Here is a 15550-nt window from a genome sequence, read left to right as displayed (position 1 = left end):
GGGTGGAATCGCGGGTGGCGTCAGTTCGGGAGGCGGGGCCGTAGGCAATGACGCAGCTGGCCATCCCCCTCCGTAAGGGGGTGGATTCATGGCCGATGCCACCTCAAGGGGCAGACCAGCAGGTGGCGCCACTTCAGGGGGTGGGGCCATAGGTGGTGCCACGGCTGGCCATCCTCCTTGTGGATTTTGTGGGATTTTTCCATTGTCCCACCCTTTCTTTTCCCCGGCGCCATTTTCGGGTGGTGGTTTGGGACCATCCTTTACCGCTGCCTCCACGGCCAATTTCCCAGTTGTGGCCAGCTGAGCCTCTAAGTCCGTATTCTCCTGCAACAGACCCGTAAAGGCACGAAATAACACATTTATCATTTTTCCTTTGTCCCACTTTGGGCCCGCCCATTTTGTCGCAGTGCGGCCCTCAGTTTCCAAACTTTCATGGAGTTGGGTTAGGAGCTCATGGCCGCACGATCTGAGCGCCAGAGTTGGGCAATCAAATTTATCGGCTGGCGTCGGCTCCCCGCCCTCCCGTACCTGGCGTATACAGTGGACGTATTCTTGGGCAGGAGTTGGACTAGCCGTACCCACCGGTTTCACTCGGGCCAGGGATATTGCTTTTGTTTGTTCCCATGGCCTGTATAAGACCCGGTCGCCACCCATAACGCAGCCAAACGCCCCAGGGGTTAAGTCTGTTGCCCACTCCTTGGTGACCCCCTCTTCCCCTCTCAGTGAGAAGTAGCCGCTGACGCACCCCGTCTCTGCTCCACCCACTTGGTGATAAGCAATGTGGGCCCATAATTCATCCGCGTTATCTGCGCAGCGCCCCCCACTGCGCCAGGGGCAGTTCTTAATTAATTCCACCTCCATCACATTTCCCCTTGATCCTGTTCGTGACGCCATGTTGGGAATCAGAGCAGCTGGCCAGTAGCTGCTTTCTGAATCCTACCGGAGCAGTAAAACTTTCACCTTAACAAGCGGGTAGTGATGGATGGGGTGAAATTAACCAGGCTCAGATGTGTGTTGGTTACAGGAGATTGTTTACTTACGTCGCCCAGATAGTGATGTGCGACGCAGGCTGAGCCTTTGTTCCTGTTACAGTTGCATCGATTACAGTCAAACGTACAGGTTTGGGTTACAGCCAATCAATCAATGATGAACGTGGTGCCGGAACGAGCTATCGTGCCTGCAAGGCTTTATTACGTCAAGATTTACGATGATGGGGAGTGATTGACGGGTGATCAAACCGCCAAGCCGCTCTGGTGATGGACTCAGGTTTCTCCTCAGAGAACCCCCTGAAAGGTCTCCAGCTTGGGCAGAAGTTGCTAAACTATTTATAGACAGAGGTAATTAACGGAGATATCCAATGATGAATTGCTAAGTGGAATCTTTAATTTTCTGGCAAGCAGCAGTTCTTTGTTTTATCAGGTTACAAGGTAGTGGGTCAGGTTTCCTGCCTGTTACGTATGAGGTTACGATGAGGGGCTTACGCTTGTTTCTTGACCAGTTATATACAGTTTTCCCTCCGGGTTTTATTGCAGGGATTTATGGCAGGGCTATCTCCCTTTCACCCTGACCAGTCTTAAGTTTCGTTTCTTGGTTGTGACGTGGGCATAAATTATGTACAGCTCTCCACCAGGATTTTGTTTCAGGAGTTTCTGGCAAGGATTTCTTTTGACCCTTAGTTGACTACTGTGTGCAAAATGAGGATGGTCTGAAATGGTGTCTCTTGCTAGTGGCATAGGCACTGATTAACTGGGTTGTGACAAGCACCAGGGGGATGCTGATGCATCTCTGCAGGCATCACCCCCTTGCTCCTTCTCAGCCTGGCACCAGCAGGAGCATGCTGAAAGGGCAGTCCCCCTCTCTCTCCGAAGCCCCCCATCCTCCCAAAGCAGGGGCATGCCACCCTGGAACAGTGGGGGAAAGATGGACAAAAAGTGGGGTGCATTACAAGGGCAAATGAAATCACTCAGACCATTGGAGAGATGCTTGCTGTGGATGGCCAGTAGGGCTGTGCAAGGCTTCAGACAAAGCTTTGGATCCAGAAAAGCTTCAGATGCTTCAGCATCTGAAGCAGCATGTCTGGGTCGAAGTGCTGGCCTTGTTAGGCTTCCTGGGGCAGTTCAGAGCTTCCGAAGCGCTTTGGAGCTGCCTAGGAGATCTGGCCAAAGGGTATAAATGGGGAAACAATAAAATATCTATAACTTTGTTGGTTTTTGTCCAATGTTGATGAAAATTTCAGAATTGGTAGACTCTGCATAGAGCATAAAGCCTGCCAAGTTTCAAAAAGATTGGTGCAGGGTTTTGGGGGGGAACTGTACCCCAAATTCTTGAAAGCAAGACTCCTGTCATGTCTATGTGTTACAACACAGGAAGATCAAAACTGCAGGGATGGTAGCTCTTGCTGAGTATACAAAGTCTGCCAAGTTGCAAGCAGATCGGTGCAGGGGTTTGGGGGGAACTGCACCTCAAGCTGTGGACAAGCAAAACTTGTGCCATGGGTGACCCTGTGTAAGGAGCAGCAGGGTGAAAGCTGCAGGGATGGTAGCTCTTGCTGTGGCCTTGACACCTGCCAGGTGTCAAGGAGATTGCTGCAGGGGTTCTGGCTTCTGGGGCCCTGTACCTTTAGCTGCTGACAGACAAAACTTGTGACGTGGGTGCTTGTGCAACTGTCTCTGTCTTGGGATGGTGGTGGGGTGGGGAAGTACTGTAGGTTGGCTGCTAAGCTACTGTATTACAGTTACCAATCAATCATGATTCACTCAGGGACCAGCTCAATACACAGTATCTAGCTAATATAGCCAGTTAATTACCATCAATTAGCACCTACAAAACCAGGCTAATGAGAGAAAAGAATGACTACAGACAATCAACTGCCCCAAGACAGACAGTCAGTCCCACAAGCAACCATGTCATGAGTTTTGCCTGTCAGCAGCTAGGGGTGCAGGGCTCCAGAACCCCCCTGCACTGATCTCCTCAACAGCTGGCATCCCTGCAGCTTTCAACCCGCTGCGCCTTAACACACAGTGTCACCCATGTCATGAGTTTTGCTTGTCCACAGCTTGAGGGGCAGTTCCCCCCCAAACTCCTACAACAATCTTCTTGAAACTTGGCAGGCTTTGTGGCCTCAGAGAAAGCTACCACCCCTGCAGTTTTGACCCCCCTGTGTTGTAACACATAGACATGACAGCAGTTTTGCTTTCAATAATTTGGGGTACAGTTGCCCCAAAACCCCTGCACTTACTTTCTTGAACCTTGGCAGACTTCATGCTCTCAGCAGAGTCTATCACCTCTGAAAATTTCATCCAAATTGGACAAAAACCAACAAAGTCATAGATATTTCATTGATTCCCCATTATAATACTCTTGGGCCAGATCTCCAAGGCGGCTCTGAAGCTTCAGAGCCGCTTTGGCTGGATCGATGTAGAAACCTGGTCCAGAGCTCCAGATCAGAACACTGCCATCTGAAGCGGCCAGATCTGAAGCTGGATTCGATCGCTGCCGACTTGCACAGGCCTAATGGCCAGCCCTTCTCCTCAGTTGAGCAGCTAGGGTTCAGGTGGATCATGGCACTTGTGGCCCCATTCTACCAAGTGCCCACGTGCACCACCTTCAGCAGGATGGTGGTGCCCTCTTTGTATGAGGCATGTAGAGAGTACTTGAGGGAGGAGCTGTGCAAGACAGGTCCACAGGTGGCCTTACACTTCACCTCAGATGTCTGGAGCAGCTGGGGTGGAGATCACACCTACCTCTTCCTCACAGGGCACTGGTGTGACCAGTTAGGCCATTGGTGGGCTCTCCTTCAAGACGAGGTGATGGATGAGTCCCACACAGCAACAGAGATCATGGGGGCCATGAACCAGTTGGTGCAGGGGTGGCTTGTTGGGCAGGACAAGCTCACCCGCGGGTTTGTGGTCACCGACAATGGGGCCAATATGGTCCAGGCAGTCCATGATGCTAACTTTGGCACACAAGTTCCACCTCATTGTCAGGAATGCCTTGGAGGGGGACAGGGCTGCTGATGACAGTGCCAGCACCACTAGCAAGCTCATTTCAAAATGCAAGAAGGTGGCAGGCTACTTCCACCAGAGCATCAAGGTGGGCAAGATGCTGCAGAACAAACAAGCAGAGCTAAATATCCCACAGCACAAAATCATGCAGGATGTGGAGACTCGGTGGAACTCCACATACCTGATGCTTGAGAGGCTGGTGGAACAACAGAAAGCCATCCATGAGATGGCTTTGCTCAGGGAGATTGGGACCAGTGCCCCCCTTAACGGAGCTGAATGGGATACCATTTCTCAGATCTTGGTGGTCCTCAAGCCCTTCATTGAGTCCACAAGAACCTCATCACTAGTGATGCCCTCCTTAGCCAGGTGATCCCCGTAGTAAGGGAACTTCAGAGTCAAATGAAGAGCTTCCAAGGGATCAATGTTCCTGGCTGGGGCAAGCCACTGTCATCAGATGTGCAGGCACTGGTGAGGTGGCTGAAGGAGGGCATCAGGAAACAGCTTGATTCCTTGCAGTCCAGTACGGTCCACCTGCTGGCTGCCATGTGTGATTCGAGGGTGAAGGGCAGCATATGCAGCAGCCAAAGCCTGAATCAGTGGATGGAGGTGCTGCTGAAGAGAGTCAGGAAGGCAGAACAGCAGAGGAGGGAGGACGTGGAAGAGGACTGTCCCATGACAGCATACCATGCACCAGCCAGTCTCCTCCTCCACCACAGGCACTGTCAATGTGGGCCAAGGGCATGGCTTTTATGGTGGGGTCCAGAGGCACTAGACTTCACCTTCAGGCAGGTAGCACTTAGGCCTTGGTGGTTGCCTAGCTTGCTGAGGACGTGGAGCCACTGCTCTGCAACCCCTTGGCCTACTGGGCAAGCTGCAGCCAGATGTAGCCAGATCTGGTCATGGTTGCCTGCAAACACCTGTCCTGTCCACCAACCAATGTTCTGAGTGAGAGGGTGTTCATAGATTGTAGAGTCGGAAGGGACCACAATGGATCATCGTGTCTGACCCCCTGCCCCTGTCAGGAAAGAGGACTGAGGTCAGATGACCCCAGCCAGGTGACTATCTAGCCTCTTCTTGAAGACCTGCAAGCTAGGTGAAAGCACCACCTCTCTTGGAAGCCCATTCCAGATCCTGGCCAACCTTACTGTGAAAAATTTCTTTCTAATATCTAACCTAAATCCACTCTCAACTAGTTTACACCCGTTATTCCTAGTCACTCCCTGGGGCGCCTTAGTAAACAGCACGTCCCCTATTCCCCGTTGACCTCCCCTAATAAATTTATAGGCGGCCACAAGATCTCCCCTCAGCTGTCTCTTGTGAAGGCTGAAGAGATTCAGCTCTCTCAACCTCCTTCCGTAGGGTCTATCACGAAGGCCACTAATCATATGAGTGGTCCTCCTCTGGACCCTCTCCAGATTCCCTGCGTCCCTCTTGAAATGCGGTGCCCAAAACTGGACACAGTACTCCAACTGTGGCCTGACCAGTGCCTCATAGAGGGGGAGCATCACCTCCTTTGTTCTATTAGTCATGCACCTGCTAATGCACGACAAGGTGCGATTGGCCTTGTTGATGGCCTCATTCCACTGCCGGCTCATGTTCATCTTGGAGTCAATTATGACTCCAAGATCCCTCTCTGCCTCCGAGCTGCTGAGAAGGACACTCCCCAACCTATAGGTGTGCTGGGGATTCCTCCTTCCCAGGTGGAGTACCTTACATTTATCTTTATTAAATTGCATCCTATTTCTCTCTGCCCATTGATCCAACCTGTCCAAGTTGGCCTGAATCTGCTCCCTGCCCTCCGGTGTACTAACTTTGCCCCAGTTAGTACACCATTGCTGGGGAGGTAGTGACAACCCATTGCATCTGCTTGGATCCTGGTTTGGTGGAGCAGCTGGCATTCCTGAAGGTGAACCTCCTGCTGCTGTAGTTCCCCAAGCTCCAGGTGCAGACGGAGTGAATGCCACCCTCCTCATTCTGTCTGCACCTATTTCCTTTTTTCATCTTTCAAAAGCCATTTAATGCTTCTCTCTCAGAGCTGGAGAGGCCACTCACTGCATCACCAGCCAGCAGTGGAAGAACATGTCCCTGCTGAGCTTCTGTGCCAGGATGAACTTGGAGGTATGGCCTGGGGCTATGGGGAAGGAGGAGACCCCAGGTCCTGGGTATGACCAATAAAACTGCACCCTGCCAGGGTCGGGGAGGCCTGGTGTCTGTGTGCTGTTCCTGGATGGAAGCAATAGTAAAGAAGCCAGAGGCTGGCATGCAATGCAGGCAAGAAAACTAGTCAGTGAAAATGGAAATGGAGGCATCAGGGGGTGAGGGACAGGCTGGGGTGTGGGGGGGAGGAGGGATGTAGCAGCACAGGTAAAAGTGGAGAGGTACCTGGGGAGTTAGATTTCTGGCAGGTTGAGTGTGTCAGAATTCCACTATATTGAGTCCACGAGTTTCTGTACCTACTACCTAGGAGGCTGATGAAGTGAAGTTCATAGGCCCAGATGTGAAAAGTGGCTTATAAATTCCCTTTCAGGGTCAGACCTGAAAGACTGGAGACTGAGTGTGTTTTTTGGGGGGACTGTGCCCTCACAGGTGGTTGGGTATTTTTGTCTTTGATAGATTCTGGTGTGCAGTTTGTGGGTACTGGACATTGTCAGGAGGTTTTGTGTTTTGAGCTGTAGGAAGTTGGCTTCTGGTGATGAGGTTAGGTTAGCAAAGTTCGGTGTTTGTTTGAATTTACAAACCACTTTTCAGAGCTGGGCCTATGAACTTCACTTCATCAGCCTCCTAGGTATAGAAACTCATGGACTCAACATAGACAGGGGAATTCTGACACACTACAACCTGCTGGACATCTGTCTCCTCAGGTACCTCTCCACTTTTACCTGTGCTGCTACATCCTCCTTCTCCCCCTCCTCCCTAGCCTGTCCCTCACCCCCTGACACCTCCATTTTCATTTCACTGACTGGCTTTCTTGCCTGCATTGCATGCCAGCCTCTGGATTCTTTACTATTGTTTCCATTCAGGAACAGCATGCACATGCACACTAACTGCAGGTGCTTCCTCAGCTTGACAAAGGGGTTTTCAACCCAAAAGCTTGCTAAGATATATTTCTGTAACTAACTATTCAGTTGGTCTGCTAAAACATACCAGATTAGATTGACCCAAAGGAAAGGACCTTGCCTGCCAGTGCCATGTCCTTAGACCAACACCCCTAGCACCTGACCGGAAGGACGCAGGGCCCTGGGCACATCTAAGCCCCAGGGCTGGGGCTGGCAGGGAGAGTTCTCTGTCAGCTGCTGGAGAAGAAGCTCCTGCAGGAAAGGAAGGAAAGGCTCTATGACAGCTTGGCTGCCTGAGATGCTGCTTACTAAGTTATAACCTGTTTTCATTTAAAGTGGTGGACTGAGACGAGGCTGTAGGGGAGGAGGAGACCTCATTGGGGCACACTATCTTGTCATGTAAAGGCCCCAGCACCAGTGAGGGCACGCCTGCACGCCTTAACATACACTGGGGAAGAAGCTCCTTCAGTAGAGGAAAGAAAGGCTCTAATACAGTTTGGCTGCTGGAGATGCTGCTGGCGCTACTGTTCTGTTCACTAAGTTATTTTATTACTTGTTGTCATTTAAAGTGGTGGACCAGGATGAGGCTATAAGGGAGGGGACCTCATTGGGGCACACTACTATGCTGTGTAGAGGCCCCAGCGCCAGTGGGGGTGTGCCTTAACACACATGCCCCCCAGCGATGTCAGGGTGAAACTATTTCAGTGCCCCCTAGATGGTTTGGGTGCTGCCCCTTTTCTTTCTTGCCATGTCTTCAGTGTTATTGTTGGGGAGGCAGTTCCTTGTCGGGGAACCCAGACAGGTCTCAACTCTGTGGGTGTTTTCATGGGGCTCCAAACCTGCCCTTTACCCTACTTTTACCACATCCTTGGTTTGGGTAGATGCTGCTCCCCACAGGTCTTCCCATACTGCCAGCCTTGATAGGGTCAGGTCTTCTTGGCCATCAATCTTTAGGGGTATGCCCCTTGTCTCTGGTCAGTTTCCCCTCTCCTGAGAAACTAAATCTGCCCGGTCTGGGGTCTAACTGTAACTGAAGAAACCCAACTGAAAATGACCAGCTTCTGCCGGTGGGCTCCCGAGACTCTCTCTGGGCCCTCAGTTCCTTAGGGAAGACTTGTCTGTCCCCTATACCTTAACAGCCATGTGTACAGGCAACTGCCCTGTGTCCAGCCCTTGTCAGCTTTTCTGACATCACCTCCCTGGGGCCTGGCTGACCTGCGGTCCCGTTGCTCTGGTCACTCCAGCCGGCACCATCTACTTCCCCCTCCTGGGGGCTCGTGATTCCTCACGCTCTGCCTGCTGTAGGGCTGTCTGGGGATGCCTGTGAGCCTGAGGAGCCGTCCCCAGCCCCCGCATCTGAGCTCCTGGTTGGAGCCCCTCTGCTTCCTGGCGGTGTCCCTTGAGGCTGCTGCCTCTCAGTAGAGCTCCCTTGCCCCCATCAGCCCCCAAGGCTGCCCCCTGCCTCACCTGTCTAGGTCCTCTGGCAGGTGCCCGGCTCCTTCTCATGGCGGCTGGAGCTGGAGCCTGTCAGCTCCACAGCCGGCGTCTTCCAGCTGGTGTTCTGCTCCTTGCTCCACAGTGCCGGTTCAGCTGGATCCCCGGCTGCCTTTTGAGTAGCCCACACTACTGGGGAGCCATGCCCCCAGCTCTCACTGATACGCAGGCTCAAGCAGCTGTGAAACTGCTGAGCCTGCATTTGTGTTGGTGTTCGGGTCTCTCTCCAGCTGCTACCCATCTCTGTTCCTGGGCTAAATATCAGGGCGTGCTGATCAGGGTTCGGGTCATACTTGGGGGGCACTCCTGCCTCCCCTCTCACATGGGGTATAAGAGGTCTATCTTCCTCAGTGATCAAATCATAAAGAGCAGCATTAGGATCTTCTGCAGAATACACAGCATTTAGAAGCTCTTTACCCTGAACTAAATGTTTCTCAGTAATTCTCAGAATTCTCTTGGCAAAACCAATGGCTATAAGAGCATTGAAATGCTCTCAAGACATACCTCCTGGCAAAGTTCCTGAATTGTTTGATTTATGTCTTCATCTAGCCAGGTAACACAATCATGAAAACCTTGAACCCCCCTTATCAAAAACACAATCCCAGCACTTTTCAAAAAGCCTCATCCTCAAACAGTATTTCATTATATCATAAAAAGAAATGCACACAAGAGACTTTATGAAAATTTTACATTCTTGACATGAAATGACCTGTTGATTCAATGCCTAATTATCTTCTAAAATCTTCATCATCATCTGGGCTCTGTTCTTTGTGAAAACAGCTGCTTCTTTCTGGTGTCAGCTTTATGGGTGTACTGGTGACCACGCTTTCTTGAGTCATTTAAAAAGCTTTACCTAACTGCAAAGGAGTTCAAATAAAAGCCTTAGTTAGCTGCTGTTTAATCAATCCTTAGCTACTTCCAACCACCCCCTCCCCTATGAAATGAACCCACACCACCATCAAAACTTAAGTGCCCCCCACAATCATGCTTCAAGTCTCTTATTGGCATCTCTGCTTCCCTGATGACCTCTTTTTCCCATGCAGGCTCTGGCACAAAGCTACCCTCTTCTTCCAAATCCTCAACAATTGTTGCCTTGGGTCCTCCACGATCCACTGGCTGGAAAACTGGCTCCAGGGTCGGACCCAGAAGGTAGTAATTGATGGAAGTCGCTCATCATGGTGTCCGGTGACCAGTGGGGTCCCCCAAGGCTCTGTCCTTGGACCCATACTGTTCAACATCTTCATTAATGATGTGGACACTGGAGTTAGAAGCGGACTGGCCAAGTTCGCCGATGACACAAAACTTTGGGGCAAAGCATCCACACCAGAAGACAGGTGGGTGATCCAGGCTGACCGGGACAGGCTCAGCAAGTGAGCAGATGAGAATCTGATGGTGTTCAACGCCGATAAATGCAAGGTTCTCCACTGTGGGAAGAAAAACCCGCAGCATCCTTATAGGCTCGGCAGTGCTATGTTGGCTAGCACTATGGAAGAAAGAGACTTGGGGGTCATCATTGACCACAAGATGAACATGAGCCTGCAGTGCGATGCTGCGGCTAGTAAAGCGACCAAAACGCTGGCTTGCATCCATAGATGCTTCTCAAGCAAATCCCGGGACGTCATTCTCCCGTTGTACTCGGCCTTGGTGAGGCCGCAGCTGGAGTAATGCATCCAGTTTTGGGCTCCACAATTCAAAAAGGATGTGGAGAAGCTTGAGAGAGTCCAGAGGAGAGCCACGCGCATGATCAGAGGTCAGGGAAGCAGACCCTACGATGACAGGCTGAGAGCCATGGGACTCTTTAGCTTGGAAAAGCGCAGGCTCAGGGGTGATCTGATGGCCACCTATAAGTTTATCAGGGGTGACCACCAGTATCTGGGGGAACGTTTGTTCACCAGAGCACCCCAAGGGATGACGACTAGGTCGAATGGTCATAAACTACTACAAGACGGTTTCAGGCTGGACATAAGGAAGAATTTCTTTACTGTCCGAGCCCCCAAGGTCTGGAACAGCCTGCCACCAGAGGTGGTTCAAGCGCCTACATTGAACACCTTCAAGAGCAAACTGGATGCTTATCTTGCTGGGATCCTATGACCCCAGCTGACTTCCTGCCCTTTGGGCAGGGGGCTGGACTCGATGATCTTCTGAGGTCCCTTCCAGCCCTAATGTCTATGAAATCTAATGTCTATGAAATCTATGAAAAAAACATCTGCTTCAGGGGCCTGGGCCTCCTCTTGCATGTTTGCTGATGCTTCCAGATTGAGGTCAGGTGTCTCAAAGAATCTTTGGGCTAGGGGGCTGTCCTCCTCCTCAAAACTATTTCTATGGTAACGCTTTCTATGCAGCAATCTAACAAGTCTTGGGGGTGTGGTGAGGATGAGGGGCCTTATAGGCATAGTGTAAGAACTCATATCATCCCCTGCTTGCCTTAGCATGGTCTGAGACAAACAGAAGGCTCACTTGGGAAAACAAATAAATTGCGTGGGCTTGCAGTCTATGTCCTACCCTTCTACTCACTCCAGTTGGTTTGGCACTGTTCTTGGGGAGGACTGAGGCCTCTGAAACCCCCGCCCAGGGCCGTCTCTAGTGGGGGCAAATCAGGGTGACTGCCCCAGGCCCTGTGCTTTGGAGTGCTCTGCGGTCAGTGCCGTGTAGTCCCAGCCCTGGCCACCATGCATAGCTGCTGCTGAGCACCGCCAGCTCTGCTACTGTTGCTGATCACTTCCGCCCACCCTCCAGCTCTCCGCTGGCTCCAGCTGGTCACCACACACCGACCCCCTTCAGGCCCTGCACACCCCTAGGGATGGCTCTGCCCCTGCCAATTGGTTGGGGGTGATGGAGTGGGTTGTTAGAGGAGTCACACAGCTCCACTGCTACCCCATAGACCATACCTGTGCCTGGTGGGGGCTGGGGCAGTCTGGGACCCTACAAGTCATGGCTGTACCATGTGGTCTAGGGCAGGTCTTCCAGCATGAGGGGTAGGCTTTGGTTGGGGGTGCTGAATAGACTGTCTTTCTGATGTTATGGACCATGTGATGGTGGTGTCATGCAACATGTGACCGGGGGAGGGGATGGAGTTGATGATATCACATACCTTGTGACTGGGGGGTGGAGATGTGGATGTCAGACACCATGTGATTGGGGCAGAAGCAGGGTTTGTGATGTCACACCCCATATGACTGGGGGCGGAGATGAGGATATCAGATGCCATGTGACTGGTGTGGGGGTGGGGTTTGTGATGTCACACCCCATATGACTGGGGGCAGGGGTGGAGTTTGTGATGTCACACACCATGTGACTGGGCAGGGTAAATATACATTTACATATACATAAAAATAATATAAAATAATATAATAATAATATAAAATATATATCTTATATATATATATATATATATATATATATATATATATATATATATACATTTATATATAAAAATAAATATATATGTATATGAATTTTACCCCAAAAAAACAGCATGAAACAGTTCTAAAAAAATCACTCAGCTCTTAGATTCATAGATTCATAGATGTTAGGGTCGGAAGGGACCTCAATAGATCATCGAGTCCGACCCCCTGCATAGGCAGGAAAGAGTGCTGGGTCTAGATGACCCCAGCTACATGCCTATCTAACCTCCTTTTGAAGACCCCCAGGGTAGGGGAGAGCACCACCTCCCTTGGGACCCCGTTCCAGACCTTGGCCACTCGAACTGTGAAGAGGTTCTTCCTAAAGTCCAGTCTAAATCTGCTCTCTGCTAGCTTGTGGCCATTATTTCTTGTAACCCCCAGGGGCGCCTTGGTGAATAAATACTCACCAATTCCCTTCTGTGCCCCCGTGATGAACTTATAGGCAGCCACAAGGTCGCCTCTCAACCTTCTCTTGCGGAGGCTGAAAAGGTCCAGGTTCTCTAGTCTCTCCTTGTAGGGCTTGGACTGCAGGCCCTTAACCATACTAGTGGCCCTTCTCTGGACTCTCTCCAGGTTATCCGCATCCCTCTTGAAGTGCGGCACCCAGAACTGCACGCAGTACTCCAACTGCGGTCTGACCAGCGCCCAATAGAGGGGAAGTATCACCCACCCAGCAGATCATTCCCTAGGCAGTAGGTATGCTGGACATTTTTCCTCCCTAGGTGCAGCACTTTGCATTTCTCCTTGTTGAACTGCATCCTGTTGTTTTCTGCCCACTTGTCCAACCTGTCCAGGTCTGCTTGCAGCTGTTCCCTGCCCTCCAGCGTGTCCACTTCTCCCCATAGCTTTGTGTCATCTGCAAACTTGGACAGAGTACATTTCACTCCCTCATCCAAGTCACTGATGAAGACATTAAAGAGTATCGGTCCAAGGACCGAGCCCTGCAGGACCCCACTGCCCACACCCTTCCAGGTTGAAACCGACCCATCCACCACGACTCTCTGGGTGCGACCCTCTAGCCAATTCGCCACCCACCGGACTGTGTAGTCATCCAAGTCACAGCCTCTTAACTTGTTCACCAGTATGGGGTGGGATACCGTATCGAAGGCCTTCCTGAAGTCTAAGTATACGACATCCACCCCTCCTCCTGTGTCCAGGCATTTTGTAACCTGGTCATAAAAAGAGACCAGATTAGTTAGGCACGATCTGCCTGCTATGAACCCGTGCTGGTTTCCCCTCAACATAATTTGTCCTGCCGGGCTCTCGCAAATGTGAGCCTTGATAATTTTTTCAAAGACTTTGCCAAGGATGGAGGTGAGACTGACTGGCCTATAGTTGCCTGGGTCCTCCTTCCTCCCCTTCTTGAAAATGGGGACCACATTGGCCCTTTTCCAGTCCTCCGGGACTTGGCCCGTGCGCCACGAGCGTTCAAATATTCCCGCCAGTGGCTCTGCAATGATGTCGGCCAGTGCCTTCAGCACCCTCGGATGGAGCTCATCCGGGCCTGCCGACTTAAAGGCATCCATTTCTTCCAAGTGACTCTGCACCATCTCAGGGTCTACACATGGAAGTCTGGCGCCTTGCTGCTGCCTCTCTACAACCCCGGTGAGAGACTTGTCGTGCCCCTCGCTTAGGAACACTGAGGCAAAGAACTCTTTGAGGAGTTCAGCCTTGTCCCCCCTGTCTGTCACCAATTGCTTCTGCCCATTTAGCAGGGGTCCTATTCCTCCCTGGGCCTTCCTTTTACTCCCTATATATCTAAAAAACAATTTCTTGTTGTCCTTTACTTGGGATCCATCCTCAGCTCCATGGTAGCTTTGGCCTGTCTAACTGCCTCCCTACAAGCGTGACCAGAGGAGGTATATTCGTCTTTGGTGATCTCTCCCTGTTTCCACTTTTTCTGTGCTCCCCTTTTGGCCCTTAAACTGCCCTGGATTTCTCTGGTCAGCCAAAGAAGCCTCCTGGCCCCTTTCCCTCTTTTCCCTTGTATCGGGATCGTCTTGCTTTGTGCCTGAAGGATCATTTCCTTAAGGCACAGCCACCCTTCTTGGGCTCCCATCACTTCAAAACTCCTACTCTGCAGTGCTTCTTTGACTAATCATCTGACTTCATTGAAGTCAGCTTTCCTAAAGTCTAGCACTTTCACCCTACTAGTTACCTTACCCACTCAACGTCTTATATTGAATTCTATTATTAGGTGATCACTGTCCCCCAGATGGCTACCGATCTGTAGGTTCCCTACCATGTCATCCCCCGTTGCCAATACCAGATCCAGTAAGGCATTCCCCCTAGTGGGTCCATGTACCTCCTGTGTCAGGTGGAGGTCCTGTACACAGGTTAGAAACCTGCGTGAGTGGTGGGACTTTGCTGTCTGCGTCTCCCAGCAGATGTCTGGGTAGTTTAGGTCCCCCATGACTACCGCCTCTTTAGCTTTTACAGTCTCCGAGAGCTGCCTCAGGAGCCCCGAATCTATTTCTTCCCCTTGGTGTGGGGGTCTGTAGCAGACCCCTACCACCAAATCCCTTTCTCCTTGCCCCTCATGTAGCCTAACCCACAATCCTTCTACTTCCTCATCCTTGGATTCCTTCTTGATGAGGGTCGATGTATATTGCTCACTGACATAGAGCGAAACCCCTCCCCCTTTCTTCCCCACCCTGTCCTTTCTGTACAATCTGTAACCCTCAATATCTACCGCCCAGTCGTGGGATGAATCCCACCAGGTTTCTGTTAGCCCCACTAAGTCATAGGTGTTTTGTGCAAGCAGGAGCGCTAGTTCATCCTTCTTGTTCCCCATGCTCCTAGCATTAGTATATAGGCACTTGAGCCCTGCGACTGGTGCCTTTGCTGCCCCCCCGCTCCGAGTCCCAAGGGGCCCCTTATTTCTTACCTTGTCATTGCTTACCTGTGCTGTGCTGCTGGCTGTCCCATGGCTTGAAGGTTCCCAATGTTCTCCTTCTTCAGGCTGGGCTGGCCTTGTGGGTGCCACATGGTTTGGTGGTCCACAGCTTCCCCTGCCCTCATCTTCCCCTCCCCCTGACGAGCCTAGTTTAAAGCCCGCCAGAGGAGATCTGCCAACCTAGAAGAAGAAATAAGTACCTTTAATGAAAGATTTGAATAAAAAAGAAAGAAAGAAAGAAAAATAAAAATAAGAAAGCCTCTCCTGGCCTGGGCAGCTACTCACTCCCCTGATGCAGTCCCCAGTGATTACTAGGGCTGTGCAAAATTTTGCCAGCAGTTTCATTTCAATGCTGTTTCAACTCATTTTGGGTCTGAAACAGCAAAGTCGAAATGAAACAGAGAGCTTCGAAACAGCCTCGAAATGAAATGAGGCAAGTTGAAACATTTCAAAATTTTCAAAGTATTTTGAGTTTCGAAGCTCAAGCTGGGCTTGCCTGCAGGGAAACAGAAACTAAAGTAAGGAGAGGGAGGGGGAAGAGGGTGGGGGAAGGAGTACTCTCATTATTGACTGTGTAGCCGGCCAGTGACTGTCATCCTTCTCTGAGGTCCCTTCCAATCCCAGTGATCTGGGGGAGGGATAGAAAAGCTGCATATAAGGCAGCATTGTTTGAATTGCCCTGCTTTCTGCCTTGGT

At 51.1% G+C, this 15550-nt stretch overlaps 1 long non-coding RNA gene across 1 annotated transcript; it reads right to left on the bottom strand.

The window, feature by feature from the left end:
- Positions 1-9175: 9175 nt before the first annotated feature.
- LOC109281711 (uncharacterized) lies at positions 9176-15345 on the bottom strand. Its single transcript, XR_002088480.2, has 2 exons — positions 14861-15345; positions 9176-9411 (listed from the first exon to the last, which is right to left on the bottom strand). It is a non-coding gene; the product is annotated as an uncharacterized LOC109281711 (long non-coding RNA).
- Positions 15346-15550: the final 205 nt, after the last annotated feature.

This window comes from Alligator mississippiensis, chromosome 8 (genome assembly GCF_030867095.1).
Source record: "Alligator mississippiensis isolate rAllMis1 chromosome 8, rAllMis1, whole genome shotgun sequence".
Taxonomy (NCBI): domain Eukaryota; kingdom Metazoa; phylum Chordata; order Crocodylia; family Alligatoridae; genus Alligator; species Alligator mississippiensis.
The sequence above is the reverse complement of the archived record's forward strand: the minus strand, read 5'-3'. Positions and strand labels throughout refer to the sequence as shown.